At 41.0% G+C, this 14,047-nt stretch overlaps 7 non-coding genes across 7 annotated transcripts; all 7 read left to right on the top strand.

The window, feature by feature from the left end:
• The first annotated feature begins 1,166 nt into the window (after window positions 1-1,166).
• trnah-gug (transfer RNA histidin (anticodon GUG)) lies at window positions 1,167-1,238 on the top strand. Its single transcript has one exon. It is a non-coding gene; the product is annotated as a tRNA-His (tRNA).
• A 1,913-nt stretch (window positions 1,239-3,151) lies between these two features.
• On the top strand, window positions 3,152-3,223 carry trnah-gug (transfer RNA histidin (anticodon GUG)). Its single transcript has one exon. It is a non-coding gene; the product is annotated as a tRNA-His (tRNA).
• Window positions 3,224-5,146: 1,923 nt separating this feature from the next.
• Window positions 5,147-5,218, top strand: trnah-gug (transfer RNA histidin (anticodon GUG)). The gene has a single exon. It is a non-coding gene; the product is annotated as a tRNA-His (tRNA).
• A 1,923-nt stretch (window positions 5,219-7,141) lies between these two features.
• trnah-gug (transfer RNA histidin (anticodon GUG)) lies at window positions 7,142-7,213 on the top strand. The gene has a single exon. It is a non-coding gene; the product is annotated as a tRNA-His (tRNA).
• A 1,923-nt stretch (window positions 7,214-9,136) lies between these two features.
• Window positions 9,137-9,208, top strand: trnah-gug (transfer RNA histidin (anticodon GUG)). The gene has a single exon. It is a non-coding gene; the product is annotated as a tRNA-His (tRNA).
• A 1,923-nt stretch (window positions 9,209-11,131) lies between these two features.
• Window positions 11,132-11,203, top strand: trnah-gug (transfer RNA histidin (anticodon GUG)). The gene has a single exon. It is a non-coding gene; the product is annotated as a tRNA-His (tRNA).
• A 1,923-nt stretch (window positions 11,204-13,126) lies between these two features.
• trnah-gug (transfer RNA histidin (anticodon GUG)) lies at window positions 13,127-13,198 on the top strand. Its single transcript has one exon. It is a non-coding gene; the product is annotated as a tRNA-His (tRNA).
• The last annotated feature ends 849 nt before the right edge of the window (window positions 13,199-14,047 follow it).

Genomic DNA, 14,047 nt, shown 5'->3' with positions numbered 1-14,047 from the left:
CATATATTTTTATATTAAGGGATATAGTATTCTGGAATACTGATTTAACTTTCGCCTGCTACAGTAATAATTTGAGGTAATTTTAATATTCAATTATGCTTTATCACCTGTGCTCTTCACCTGAGAGGGTGATTGATACTGAAATATGGCTTCGAGGTGACGAGCGGCCTCTAGTATTGGCCATTATTCATGTGTGATTGCTGACTATGAGCGTCAGCGAGCTATTTGACCATAGTAGGATCTGAGGGACAGTATTAATTGTTATTTAGAAAGGCACGGATTAATCAAGGGCGGTCAGCGTGGATTTGTTAAGGGAAGGTCGTGTCTGACTAACTTGACTGAATTTTCTGATGAGGTAACAAGGAGGGTTGATGAGAGTAGCAGATTTGATGTAGTCTACATGGATTTAATTGAGGTGTATAAAATGATGAGGGGCCTGGATAGAGTGGATAGGAAGGATCTATTTCCCTTAGCAAAGAGGTCAATAACCAGGTAACATAGATTTAAAGTAATTGGTAGTAGGATTAGAGGGGCGTTGAGGAGAACCTTTTTCACCCAGAGGGTGGCGGGGATCTGGAACTCACTGCCTGAAAGGGTGGTAGAGGCAGAAACCTTCATCACATTTATAAAGTACTTGGATATGCACTTGAAGTGCCGTAAACTGCAAGGCTGCAGACCAAGAGCTGGAAAGTGGGATTAGTTTGGATAGCTCTTTTTCGACAGCCGCAGACACGAGGGGTCGAATGGCCTCCTTCTTTGCTGTAAATTTCTATGAAGCTGACTTGCCCTGGCAGAGACCAGTTAAGACAACACAAAATGAGGATCTAATCTGGAACGTTCCTGTTTTGCACGGCTTAGCTATTCACTGGATAAGCTCAATGAGCCAATGGGAGAACAGAATTGTTAGCGATCCTTCAGTTTGTGTTAAGAAGAAAGTGCAGTGATTATAAAACCAAAGCCCAACGCTGTGCCTCCAATTAAAAAGCCGTGTAGTGTGGCCACAAGGCAGAGTATTAAGCACTATAGGATCATGACGTGCTGCCTGGAGAACAGGAAAGTTTCTGGTTCTTCTGCACAGGAACTGGACACAAATAGTAATTAAAACTATTTTGTTGTTGTACTTTAGAATAATTTTGGGGGCTTGGCCACCAGAGCCCATGTAGCACGCCGTGATCGTATAGTGGTTAGTACTCTGCGTTGTGGCCGCAGCAACCTCGGTTCGAATCCGAGTCACGGCATTGCGGAAAAAGCAATGACAAGGCAATGGACCTTAGGTTTTATTCGATGATAGGAGTCTTGCTTTAAGAACAAAATTTCAACCGTATTACATAAAAGGATATGAAATATCAATGAGCCAATGGGAGAACAGAATTCTTAATGTTTCAACATGTCGGCTGTCTTTTGTTAAAGATCCTTCAGTTTTTGTTAGGAAGAAGGTACAGTTTATTTGAAAAACAAAAAAAGCCCAATGTTGTCACTCCAATTAAAAAGACCACAAGGCAGAGTATTAAGCACTATAGGATCACTTAGTTCTGACGAAAGGTCATCGACTTGTAACCGTAACTCTGTTTCCCTCTCCACAGATGCTGCCTGACCTGCTGAGTATTTCCAGCATTTTCTGTTTTCATTTCAGATTTCCAGCATCCGCAGTATTTGGCTTTTGTATTAGGATCACGTCGTGCTGTCCAGACAACAGGAAATGTGGTTCTACATTAGAATACTTTTGGGCCCTAGGATGTCAGGTCTCGTGTGGTGATCATATAGTGGTTGGTACTTTGCATTGTGGGTGCGGCAACCTCAGTTTGAATCTGAGTCGTCACATTGTGGATAAGCAACGACATGGCAATGGACCTCAGATTTTATTCAGAAACGGAAATTAACTGATGTGTTGCTTCAATCACAAGGTTTATTAACAAAATTTCAAAGGTAATTAAATTACATCAATGTATGAAACCACATTCAACAATCAATAATTCTAACATTATAAACATATATTTTTATATTAAGGGATATAGTATTCTGGAATACTGATTTAACTTTCGCCTGCTACAGTAATAATTTGAGGTAATTTTAATATTCAATTATGCTTTATCACCTGTGCTCTTCACCTGAGAGGGTGATTGATACTGAAATATGGCTTCGAGGTGACGAGCGGCCTCTAGTATTGGCCATTATTCATGTGTGATTGCTGACTATGAGCGTCAGCGAGCTATTTGACCATAGTAGGATCTGAGGGACAGTATTAATTGTTATTTAGAAAGGCACGGATTAATCAAGGGCGGTCAGCGTGGATTTGTTAAGGGAAGGTCGTGTCTGACTAACTTGACTGAATTTTCTGATGAGGTAACAAGGAGGGTTGATGAGAGTAGCAGATTTGATGTAGTCTACATGGATTTAATTGAGGTGTATAAAATGATGAGGGGCCTGGATAGAGTGGATAGGAAGGATCTATTTCCCTTAGCAAAGAGGTCAATAACCAGGTAACATAGATTTAAAGTAATTGGTAGTAGGATTAGAGGGGAGTTGAGGAGAACCTTTTTCCAGAGGGTGGCGGGGATCTGGAACTAACTGCCTGAAAGGGTGGTAGAGGCAGAAACCTTCATCACATTTATAAAGTACTTGGATATGCACTTGAAGTGCCGTAAACTGCAAGGCTACAGACCAAGAGCTGGAAAGTGGGATTAGTTTGGATAGCTCTTTTTCGACAGGCGCAGACACGAGGGGTCGAATGGCCTCCTTCTTTGCTGTAAATTTCTATGAAGCTGACTTGCCCTGGCAGAGACCAGTTAAGACAACACAAAATGAGGATCTAATCTGGAACGTTCCTGTTTTGCACGGCTTAGCTATTCACTGGATAAGCTCAATGAGCCAATGGGAGAACAGAATTGTTAGCGATCCTTCAGTTTGTGTTAAGAAGAAAGTGCAGTGATTATAAAACCAAAGCCCAACGCTGTGCCTCCAATTAAAAAGCCGGGTAGTGTGGCCACAAGGCAGAGTATTAAGCACTATAGGATCATGACGTGCTGCCTGGAGAACAGGAAAGTTTCTGGTTCTTCTGCACAGGAACTGGACACAAATAGTAATTAAAACTATTTTGTTGTTGTACTTTAGAATAATTTTGGGAGCTTGCCCACCAGGGCCCATGTAGCACGCCGTGATCGTATAGTGGTTAGTACTCTGCGTTGTGGCCGCAGCAACCTCGGTTCGAATCCGAGTCACGGCATTGTGGAAAAAGCAATGACAAGGCAATGGACCTTAGGTTTTATTCGATGATAGGAGTCTTGCTTTAAGAACAAAATTTCAACCATATTACATAAAAGGATATGAAATATCAATGAGCCAATGGGAGAACAGAATTCTTAATGTTTCAACATGTCGGCTGTCTTTTGTTAAAGATCCTTCAGTTTTTGTTAGGAAGAAGGTACAGTTTATTTGAAAAACAAAAAAAGCCCAATGTTGTCACTCCAATTAAAAAGACCACAAGGCAGAGTATTAAGCACTATAGGATCACTTAGTTCTGACGAAAGGTCATCGACTTGTAACCGTAACTCTGTTTCCCTCTCCACAGATGCTGCCTGACCTGCTGAGTATTTCCAGCATTTTCTGTTTTCATTTCAGATTTCCAGCATCCGCAGTATTTGGCTTTTGTATTAGGATCACGTCGTGCTGTCCAGACAACAGGAAATGTGGTTCTACATTAGAATACTTTTGGGCCCTAGGATGTCAGGTCTCATGTAGCGTGTGGTGATCATATAGTGGTTGGTACTTTGCATTGTGGGTGCGGCAACCTCAGTTTGAATCTGAGTCGTCACATTGTGGATAAGCAACGACATGGCAATGGACCTCAGATTTTATTCAGAAACGGAAATTAACTGATGTGTTGCTTCAATCACAAGGTTTATTAACAAAATTTCAAAGGTAATTAAATTACATCAATGTATGAAACCACATTCAACAATCAATAATTCTAACATTATAAACATATATTTTTATATTAAGGGATATAGTATTCTGGAATACTGATTTAACTTTCGCCTGCTACAGTAATAATTTGAGGTAATTTTAATATTCAATTATGCTTTATCACCTGTGCTCTTCACCTGAGAGGGTGATTGATACTGAAATATGGCTTCGAGGTGACGAGCGGCCTCTAGTATTGGCCATTATTCATGTGTGATTGCTGACTATGAGCGTCAGCGAGCTATTTGAGCATAGTAGGATCTGAGGGACAGTATTAATTGTTATTTAGAAAGGCACGGATTAATCAAGGGCGGTCAGCGTGGATTTGTTAAGGGAAGGTCGTGTCTGACTAACTTGACTGAATTTTCTGATGAGGTGACAAGGAGGGTTGATGAGAGTAGCAGATTTGATGTAGTCTACATGGATTTAATTGAGGTGTATAAAATGATGAGGGGCCTGGATAGAGTGGATAGGAAGGATCTATTTCCCTTAGCAAAGAGGTCAATAACCAGGTAACATAGATTTAAAGTAATTGGTGGTAGGATTAGAGGGGAGTTGAGGAGAACCTTTTTCACCCAGAGGGTGGCGGGGATCTGGAACTCACTGCCTGAAAGGGTGGTAGAGGCAGAAACCTTCATCACATTTATAAAGTACTTGGATATGCACTTGAAGTGCCGTAAACTGCAAGGCTACAGACCAAGAGCTGGAAAGTGGGATTAGTTTGGATAGCTCTTTTTCGACAGGCGCAGACACGAGGGGTCGAATGGCCTCCTTCTTTGCTGTAAATTTCTATGAAGCTGACTTGCCCTGGCAGAGACCAGTTAAGACAACACAAAATGAGGATCTAATCTGGAACGTTCCTGTTTTGCACGGCTTAGCTATTCACTGGATAAGCTCAATGAGCCAATGGGAGAACAGAATTGTTAGCGATCCTTCAGTTTGTGTTAAGAAGAAAGTGCAGTGATTATAAAACCAAAGCCCAACGCTGTGCCTCCAATTAAAAAGCCGTGTAGTGTGGCCACAAGGCAGAGTATTAAGCACTATAGGATCATGACGTGCTGCCTGGAGAACAGGAAAGTTTCTGGTTCTTCTGCACAGGAACTGGACACAAATAGTAATTAAAACTATTTTGTTGTTGTACTTTAGAATAATTTTGGGGGCTTGCCCACCAGAGCCCATGTAGCACGCCGTGATCGTATAGTGGTTAGTACTCTGCGTTGTGGCCGCAGCAACCTCGGTTCGAATCCGAGTCACGGCATTGCGGAAAAAGCAATGACAAGGCAATGGACCTTAGGTTTTATTCGATGATAGGAGTCTTGCTTTAAGAACAAAATTTCAACCATATTACATAAAAGGATATGAAATATCAATGAGCCAATGGGAGAACAGAATTCTTAATGCTTCAACATGTCGGCTGTCTTTTGTTAAAGATCCTTCAGTTCTTGTTAGGAAGAAGGTACAGTTTATTTGAAAAACAAAAAAAGCCCAATGTTGTCACTCCAATTAAAAAGACCACAAGGCAGAGTATTAAGCACTATAGGATCACTTAGTTCTGACGAAAGGTCATCGACTTGTAACCGTAACTCTGTTTCCCTCTCCACAGATGCTGCCTGACCTGCTGAGTATTTCCAGCATTTTCTGTTTTCATTTCAGATTTCCAGCATCCGCAGTATTTGGCTTTTGTATTAGGATCACGTCGTGCTGTCCAGACAACAGGAAATGTGGTTCTACATTAGAATACTTTTGGGCCCTAGGATGTCAGGTCTCATGTAGCGTGTGGTGATCATATAGTGGTTGGTACTTTGCATTGTGGGTGCAGCAACCTCAGTTTGAATCTGAGTCGTCACATTGTGGATAAGCAACGACATGGCAATGGACCTCAGATTTTATTCAGAAACGGAAATTAACTGATGTGTTGCTTCAATCACAAGGTTTATTAACAAAATTTCAAAGGTAATTAAATTACATCAATGTATGAAACCACATCCAACAATCAATAATTCTAACATTATAAACATATATTTTTATATTAAGGGATATAGTATTCTGGAATACTGATTTAACTTTCGCCTGCTACAGTAATAATTTGAGGTAATTTTAATATTCAATTATGCTTTATCACCTGTGCTCTTCACCTGAGAGGGTGATTGATACTGAAATATGGCTTCGAGGTGACGAGCGGCCTCTAGTATTGGCCATTATTCATGTGTGATTGCTGACTATGAGCGTCAGCGAGCTATTTGACCATAGTAGGATCTGAGGGACAGTATTAATTGTTATTTAGAAAGGCATGGATTAATCAAGGGCGGTCAGCGTGGATTTGTTAAGGGAAGGTCGTGTCTGACTAACTTGACTGAATTTTCTGATGAGGTGACAAGGAGGGTTGATGAGAGTAGCAGATTTGATGTAGTCTACATGGATTTAATTGAGGTGTATAAAATGATGAGGGGCCTGGATAGAGTGGATAGGAAGGATCTATTTCCCTTAGCAAAGAGGTCAATAACCAGGTAACATAGATTTAAAGTAATTGGTAGTAGGATTAGAGGGGAGTTGAGGAGAACCTTTTTCACCCAGAGGGTGGCGGGGATCTGGAACTCACTGCCTGAAAGGGTGGTAGAGGCAGAAACCTTCATCACATTTATAAAGTACTTGGATATGCACTTGAAGTGCCGTAAACTGCAAGGCTACAGACCAAGAGCTGGAAAGTGGGATTAGTTTGGATAGCTCTTTTTCGACAGGCGCAGACACGAGGGGTCGAATGGCCTCCTTCTTTGCTGTAAATTTCTATGAAGCTGACTTGCCCTGGCAGAGACCAGTTAAGACAACACAAAATGAGGATCTAATCTGGAACGTTCCTGTTTTGCACGGCTTAGCTATTCACTGGATAAGCTCAATGAGCCAATGGGAGAACAGAATTGTTAGCGATCCTTCAGTTTGTGTTAAGAAGAAAGTGCAGTGATTATAAAACCAAAGCCCAACGCTGTGCCTCCAATTAAAAAGCCGTGCAGTGTGGCCACAAGGCAGAGTATTAAGCACTATAGGATCATGACGTGCTGCCTGGAGAACAGGAAAGTTTCTGGTTCTTCTGCACAGGAACTGGACACAAATAGTAATTAAAACTATTTTGTTGTTGTACTTTAGAATAATTTTGGGGGCTTGCCCACCAGAGCCCATGTAGCACGCCGTGATCGTATAGTGGTTAGTACTCTGCGTTGTGGCCGCAGCAACCTCGGTTCGAATCCGAGTCACGGCATTGCGGAAAAAGCAATGACAAGGCAATGGACCTTAGGTTTTATTCGATGATAGGAGTCTTGCTTTAAGAACAAAATTTCAACCATATTACATAAAAGGATATGAAATATCAATGAGCCAATGGGAGAACAGAATTCTTAATGTTTCAACATGTTGGCTGTCTTTTGTTAAAGATCCTTCAGTTCTTGTTAGGAAGAAGGTACAGTTTATTTGAAAAACAAAAAAAGCCCAATGTTGTCACTCCAATTAAAAAGACCACAAGGCAGAGTATTAAGCACTATAGGATCACTTAGTTCTGACGAAAGGTCATCGACTTGTAACCGTAACTCTGTTTCCCTCTCCACAGATGCTGCCTGACCTGCTGAGTATTTCCAGCATTTTCTGTTTTCATTTCAGATTTCCAGCATCCGCAGTATTTGGCTTTTGTATTAGGATCACGTCGTGCTGTCCAGACAACAGGAAATGTGGTTCTACATTAGAATACTTTTGGGCCCTAGGATGTCAGGTCTCATGTAGCGTGTGGTGATCATATAGTGGTTGGTACTTTGCATTGTGGGTGCGGCAATCTCAGTTTGAATCTGAGTCGTCACATTGTGGATAAGCAACGACATGGCAATGGACCTCAGATTTTATTCAGAAACGGAAATTAACTGATGTGTTGCTTCAATCACAAGGTTTATTAACAAAATTTCAAAGGTAATTAAATTACATCAATGTATGAAACCACATCCAACAATCAATAATTCTAACATTATAAACATATATTTTTATATTAAGGGATATAGTATTCTGGAATACTGATTTAACTTTCGCCTGCTACAGTAATAATTTGAGGTAATTTTAATATTCAATTATGCTTTATCACCTGTGCTCTTCACCTGAGAGGGTGATTGATACTGAAATATGGCTTCGAGGTGACGAGCGGCCTCTAGTATTGACCATTATTCATGTGTGATTGCTGACTATGAGCGTCAGCGAGCTATTTGACCATAGTAGGATCTGAGGGACAGTATTAATTGTTATTTAGAAAGGCACGGATTAATCAAGGGCGGTCAGCGTGGATTTGTTAAGGGAAGGTCGTGTCTGACTAACTTGACTGAATTTTCTGATGAGGTGACAAGGAGGGTTGATGAGAGTAGCAGATTTGATGTAGTCTACATGGATTTAATTGAGGTGTATAAAATGATGAGGGGCCTGGATAGAGTGGATAGGAAGGATCTATTTCCCTTAGCAAAGAGGTCAATAACCAGGTAACATAGATTTAAAGTAATTGGTAGTAGGATTAGAGGGGAGTTGAGGAGAACCTTTTTCACCCAGAGGGTGGCGGGGATCTGGAACTAACTGCCTGAAAGGGTGGTAGAGGCAGAAACCTTCATCACATTTATAAAGTACTTGGATATGCACTTGAAGTGCCGTAAACTGCAAGGCTACAGACCAAGAGCTGGAAAGTGGGATTAGTTTGGATAGCTCTTTTTCGACAGGCGCAGACACGAGGGGTCGAATGGCCTCCTTCTTTGCTGTAAATTTCTATGAAGCTGACTTGCCCTGGCAGAGACCAGTTAAGACAACACAAAATGAGGATCTAATCTGGAACGTTCCTGTTTTGCACGGCTTAGCTATTCACTGGATAAGCTCAATGAGCCAATGGGAGAACAGAATTGTTAGCGATCCTTCAGTTTGTGTTAAGAAGAAAGTGCAGTGATTATAAAACCAAAGCCCAACGCTGTGCCTCCAATTAAAAAGCCGTGTAGTGTGGCCACAAGGCAGAGTATTAAGCACTATAGGATCATGACGTGCTGCCTGGAGAACAGGAAAGTTTCTGGTTCTTCTGCACAGGAACTGGACACAAATAGTAATTAAAACTATTTTGTTGTTGTACTTTAGAATAATTTTGGGGGCTTGCCCACCAGAGCCCATGTAGCACGCCGTGATCGTATAGTGGTTAGTACTCTGCGTTGTGGCCGCAGCAACCTCGGTTCGAATCCGAGTCACGGCATTGCGGAAAAAGCAATGACAAGGCAATGGACCTTAGGTTTTATTCGATGATAGGAGTCTTGCTTTAAGAACAAAATTTCAACCATATTACATAAAAGGATATGAAATATCAATGAGCCAATGGGAGAACAGAATTCTTAATGTTTCAACATGTTGGCTGTCTTTTGTTAAAGATCCTTCAGTTCTTGTTAGGAAGAAGGTACAGTTTATTTGAAAAACAAAAAAAGCCCAATGTTGTCACTCCAATTAAAAAGACCACAAGGCAGAGTATTAAGCACTATAGGATCACTTAGTTCTGACGAAAGGTCATCGACTTGTAACCGTAACTCTGTTTCCCTCTCCACAGATGCTGCCTGACCTGCTGAGTATTTCCAGCATTTTCTGTTTTCATTTCAGATTTCCAGCATCCGCAGTATTTGGCTTTTGTATTAGGATCACGTCGTGCTGTCCAGACAACAGGAAATGTGGTTCTACATTAGAATACTTTTGGGCCCTAGGATGTCAGGTCTCATGTAGCGTGTGGTGATCATATAGTGGTTGGTACTTTGCATTGTGGGTGCGGCAACCTCAGTTTGAATCTGAGTCGTCACATTGTGGATAAGCAACGACATGGCAATGGACCTCAGATTTTATTCAGAAACGGAAATTAACTGATGTGTTGCTTCAATCACAAGGTTTATTAACAAAATTTCAAAGGTAATTAAATTACATCAATGTATGAAACCACATTCAACAATCAATAATTCTAACATTATAAACATATATTTTTATATTAAGGGATATAGTATTCTGGAATACTGATTTAACTTTCGCCTGCTACAGTAATAATTTGAGGTAATTTTAATATTCAATTATGCTTTATCACCTGTGCTCTTCACCTGAGAGGGTGATTGATACTGAAATATGGCTTCGAGGTGACGAGCGGCCTCTAGTATTGGCCATTATTCATGTGTGATTGCTGACTATGAGCGTCAGCGAGCTATTTGACCATAGTAGGATCTGAGGGACAGTATTAATTGTTATTTAGAAAGGCACGGATTAATCAAGGGCGGTCAGCGTGGATTTGTTAAGGGAAGGTCGTGTCTGACTAACTTGACTGAATTTTCTGATGAGGTGACAAGGAGGGTTGATGAGAGTAGCAGATTTGATGTAGTCTACATGGATTTAATTGAGGTGTATAAAATGATGAGGGGCCTGGATAGAGTGGATAGGAAGGATCTATTTCCCTTAGCAAAGAGGTCAATAACCAGGTAACATAGATTTAAAGTAATTGGTAGTAGGATTAGAGGGGCGTTGAGGAGAACCTTTTTCACCCAGAGGGTGGCGGGGATCTGGAACTCACTGCCTGAAAGGGTGGTAGAGGCAGAAACCTTCATCACATTTATAAAGTACTTGGATATGCACTTGAAGTGCCGTAAACTGCAAGGCTGCAGACCAAGAGCTGGAAAGTGGGATTAGTTTGGATAGCTCTTTTTCGACAGCCGCAGACACGATGGGTCGAATGGCCTCCTTCTTTGCTGTAAATTTCTATGAAGCTGACTTGCCCTGGCAGAGACCAGTTAAGACAACACAAAATGAGGATCTAATCTGGAACGTTCCTGTTTTGCACGGCTTAGCTATTCACTGGATAAGCTCAATGAGCCAATGGGAGAACAGAATTGTTAGCGATCCTTCAGTTTGTGTTAAGAAGAAAGTGCAGTGATTATAAAACCAAAGCCCAACGCTGTGCCTCCAATTAAAAAGCCGTGTAGTGTGGCCACAAGGCAGAGTATTAAGCACTATAGGATCATGACGTGCTGCCTGGAGAACAGGAAAGTTTCTGGTTCTTCTGCACAGGAACTGGACACAAATAGTAATTAAAACTATTTTGTTGTTGTACTTTAGAATAATTTTGGGGGCTTGGCCTCCAGAGCCCATGTAGCACGCCGTGATCGTATAGTGGTTAGTACTCTGCGTTGTGGCCGCAGCAACCTCGGTTCGAATCCGAGTCACGGCATTGCGGAAAAAGCAATGACAAGGCAATGGACCTTAGGTTTTATTCGATGATAGGAGTCTTGCTTTAAGAACAAAATTTCAACCGTATTACATAAAAGGATATGAAATATCAATGAGCCAATGGGAGAACAGAATTCTTAATGTTTCAACATGTCGGCTGTCTTTTGTTAAAGATCCTTCAGTTTTTGTTAGGAAGAAGGTACAGTTTATTTGAAAAACAAAAAAAGCCCAATGTTGTCACTCCAATTAAAAAGACCACAAGGCAGAGTATTAAGCACTATAGGATCACTTAGTTCTGACGAAAGGTCATCGACTTGTAACCGTAACTCTGTTTCCCTCTCCACAGATGCTGCCTGACCTGCTGAGTATTTCCAGCATTTTCTGTTTTCATTTCAGATTTCCAGCATCCGCAGTATTTGGCTTTTGTATTAGGATCACGTCGTGCTGTCCAGACAACAGGAAATGTGGTTCTACATTAGAATACTTTTGGGCCCTAGGATGTCAGGTCTCATGTAGCGTGTGGTGATCATATAGTGGTTGGTACTTTGCATTGTGGGTGCGGCAACCTCAGTTTGAATCTGAGTCGTCACATTGTGGATAAGCAACGACATGGCAATGGACCTCAGATTTTATTCAGAAACGGAAATTAACTGATGTGTTGCTTCAATCACAAGGTTTATTAACAAAATTTCAAAGGTAATTAAATTACATCAATGTATGAAACCACATCCAACAATCAATAATTCTAACATTATAAACATATATTTTTATATTAAGGGATATAGTATTCTGGAATACTGATTTAACTTTCGCCTGCTACAGTAATAATTTGAAGTAATTTTAATATTCAATTATGCTTTATCACCTGTGCTCTTCACCTGAGAGGGTGATTGATACTGAAATATGGCTTCGAGGTGACGAGCGGCCTCTAGTATTGGCCATTATTCATGTGTGATTGCTGACTATGAGCGTCAGCGAGCTATTTGAGCATAGTAGGATCTGAGGGACAGTATTAATTGTTATTTAGAAAGGCACGGATTAATCAAGGGCGGTCAGCGTGGATTTGTTAAGGGAAGGTCGTGTCTGACTAACTTGACTGAATTTTCTGATGAGGTGACAAGGAGGGTTGATGAGAGTAGCAGATTTGATGTAGTCTACATGGATTTAATTGAGGTGTATAAAATGATGAGGGGCCTGGATAGAGTGGATAGGAAGGATCTATTTCCCTTAGCAAAGAGGTCAATAACCAGGTAAAATAGATTTAAAGTAATTGGTAGTCGGATTAGAGGGGAGTTGAGGAGAACCTTTTTCACCCAGAGGGTGGCGGGGATCTGGAACTCACTGCCTGAAAGGGTGGTAGAGGCAGAAACCTTCATCACATTTATAAAGTACTTGGATATGCACTTGAAGTGCCGTAAACTGCAAGGCTGCAGACCAAGAGCTGGAAAGTGGGATTAGTGTGGATAGCTCTTTTTCGACAGGCGCAGACACGAGGGGTCGAATGGCCTCCTTCTTTGCTGTAAATTTCTATGAAGCTGACTTGCCCTGGCAGAGACCAGTTAAGACAACACAAAATGAGGATCTAATCTGGAACGTTCCTGTTTTGCACGGCTTAGCTATTCACTGGATAAGCTCAATGAGCCAATGGGAGAACAGAATTGTTAGCGATCCTTCAGTTTGTGTTAAGAAGAAAGTGCAGTGATTATAAAACCAAAGCCCAACGCTGTGCCTCCAATTAAAAAGCCGGGTAGTGTGGCCACAAGGCAGAGTATTAAGCACTATAGGATCATGACGTGCTGCCTGGAGAACAGGAAAGTTTCTGGTTCTTCTGCACAGGAACTGGACACAAATAGTAATTAAAACTATTTTGTTGTTGTACTTTAGAATAATTTTGGGGGCTTGCCCACCAGAGCCCATGTAGCACGCCGTGATCGTATAGTGGTTAGTACTCTGCGTTGTGGCCGCAGCAACCTCGGTTCGAATCCGAGTCACGGCATTGCGGAAAAAGCAATGACAAGGCAATGGACCTTAGGTTTTATTCGATGATAGGAGTCTTGCTTTAAGAACAAAATTTCAACCGTATTACATAAAAGGATATGAAATATCAATGAGCCAATGGGAGAACAGAATTCTTAATGTTTCAACATGTCGGCTGTCTTTTGTTAAAGATCCTTCAGTTTTTGTTAGGAAGAAGGTACAGTTTATTTGAAAAACAAAAAAAGCCCAATGTTGTCACTCCAATTAAAAAGACCACAAGGCAGAGTATTAAGCACTATAGGATCACTTAGTTCTGACGAAAGGTCATCGACTTGTAACCGTAACTCTGTTTCCCTCTCCACAGATGCTGCCTGACCTGCTGAGTATTTCCAGCATTTTCTGTTTTCATTTCAGATTTCCGGCATCCGCAGTATTTGGCTTTTGTATTAGGATCACGTCGTGCTGTCCAGACAACAGGAAATGTGGTTCTACATTAGAATACTTTTGGGCCCTAGGATGTCAGGTCTCGTGTGGTGATCATATAGTGGTTGGTACTTTGCATTGTGGGTGCGGCAACCTCAGTTTGAATCTGAGTCGTCACATTGTGGATAAGCAACGACATGGCAATGGACCTCAGATTTTATTCAGAAACGGAAATTAACTGATGTGTTGCTTCAATCACAAGGTTTATTAACAAAATTTCAAAGGTAATTAAATTACATCAATGTATGAAACCACATTCAACAATCAATAATTCTAACATTATAAACATATATTTTTATATTAAGGGATATAGTATTCTGGAATACTGATTTAACTTTCGCCTGCTACAGTAATAATTTGAGGTAATTTTAATATTCAATTATGC

The sequence above is a fragment of the Somniosus microcephalus genome, chromosome 22, assembly GCF_052327205.1.
Source record: "Somniosus microcephalus isolate GS21.2 chromosome 22, FLI_Smic_1.0, whole genome shotgun sequence".
Taxonomy (NCBI): domain Eukaryota; kingdom Metazoa; phylum Chordata; class Chondrichthyes; order Squaliformes; family Somniosidae; genus Somniosus; species Somniosus microcephalus.
The sequence above is the reverse complement of the archived record's forward strand: the minus strand, read 5'-3'. Positions and strand labels throughout refer to the sequence as shown.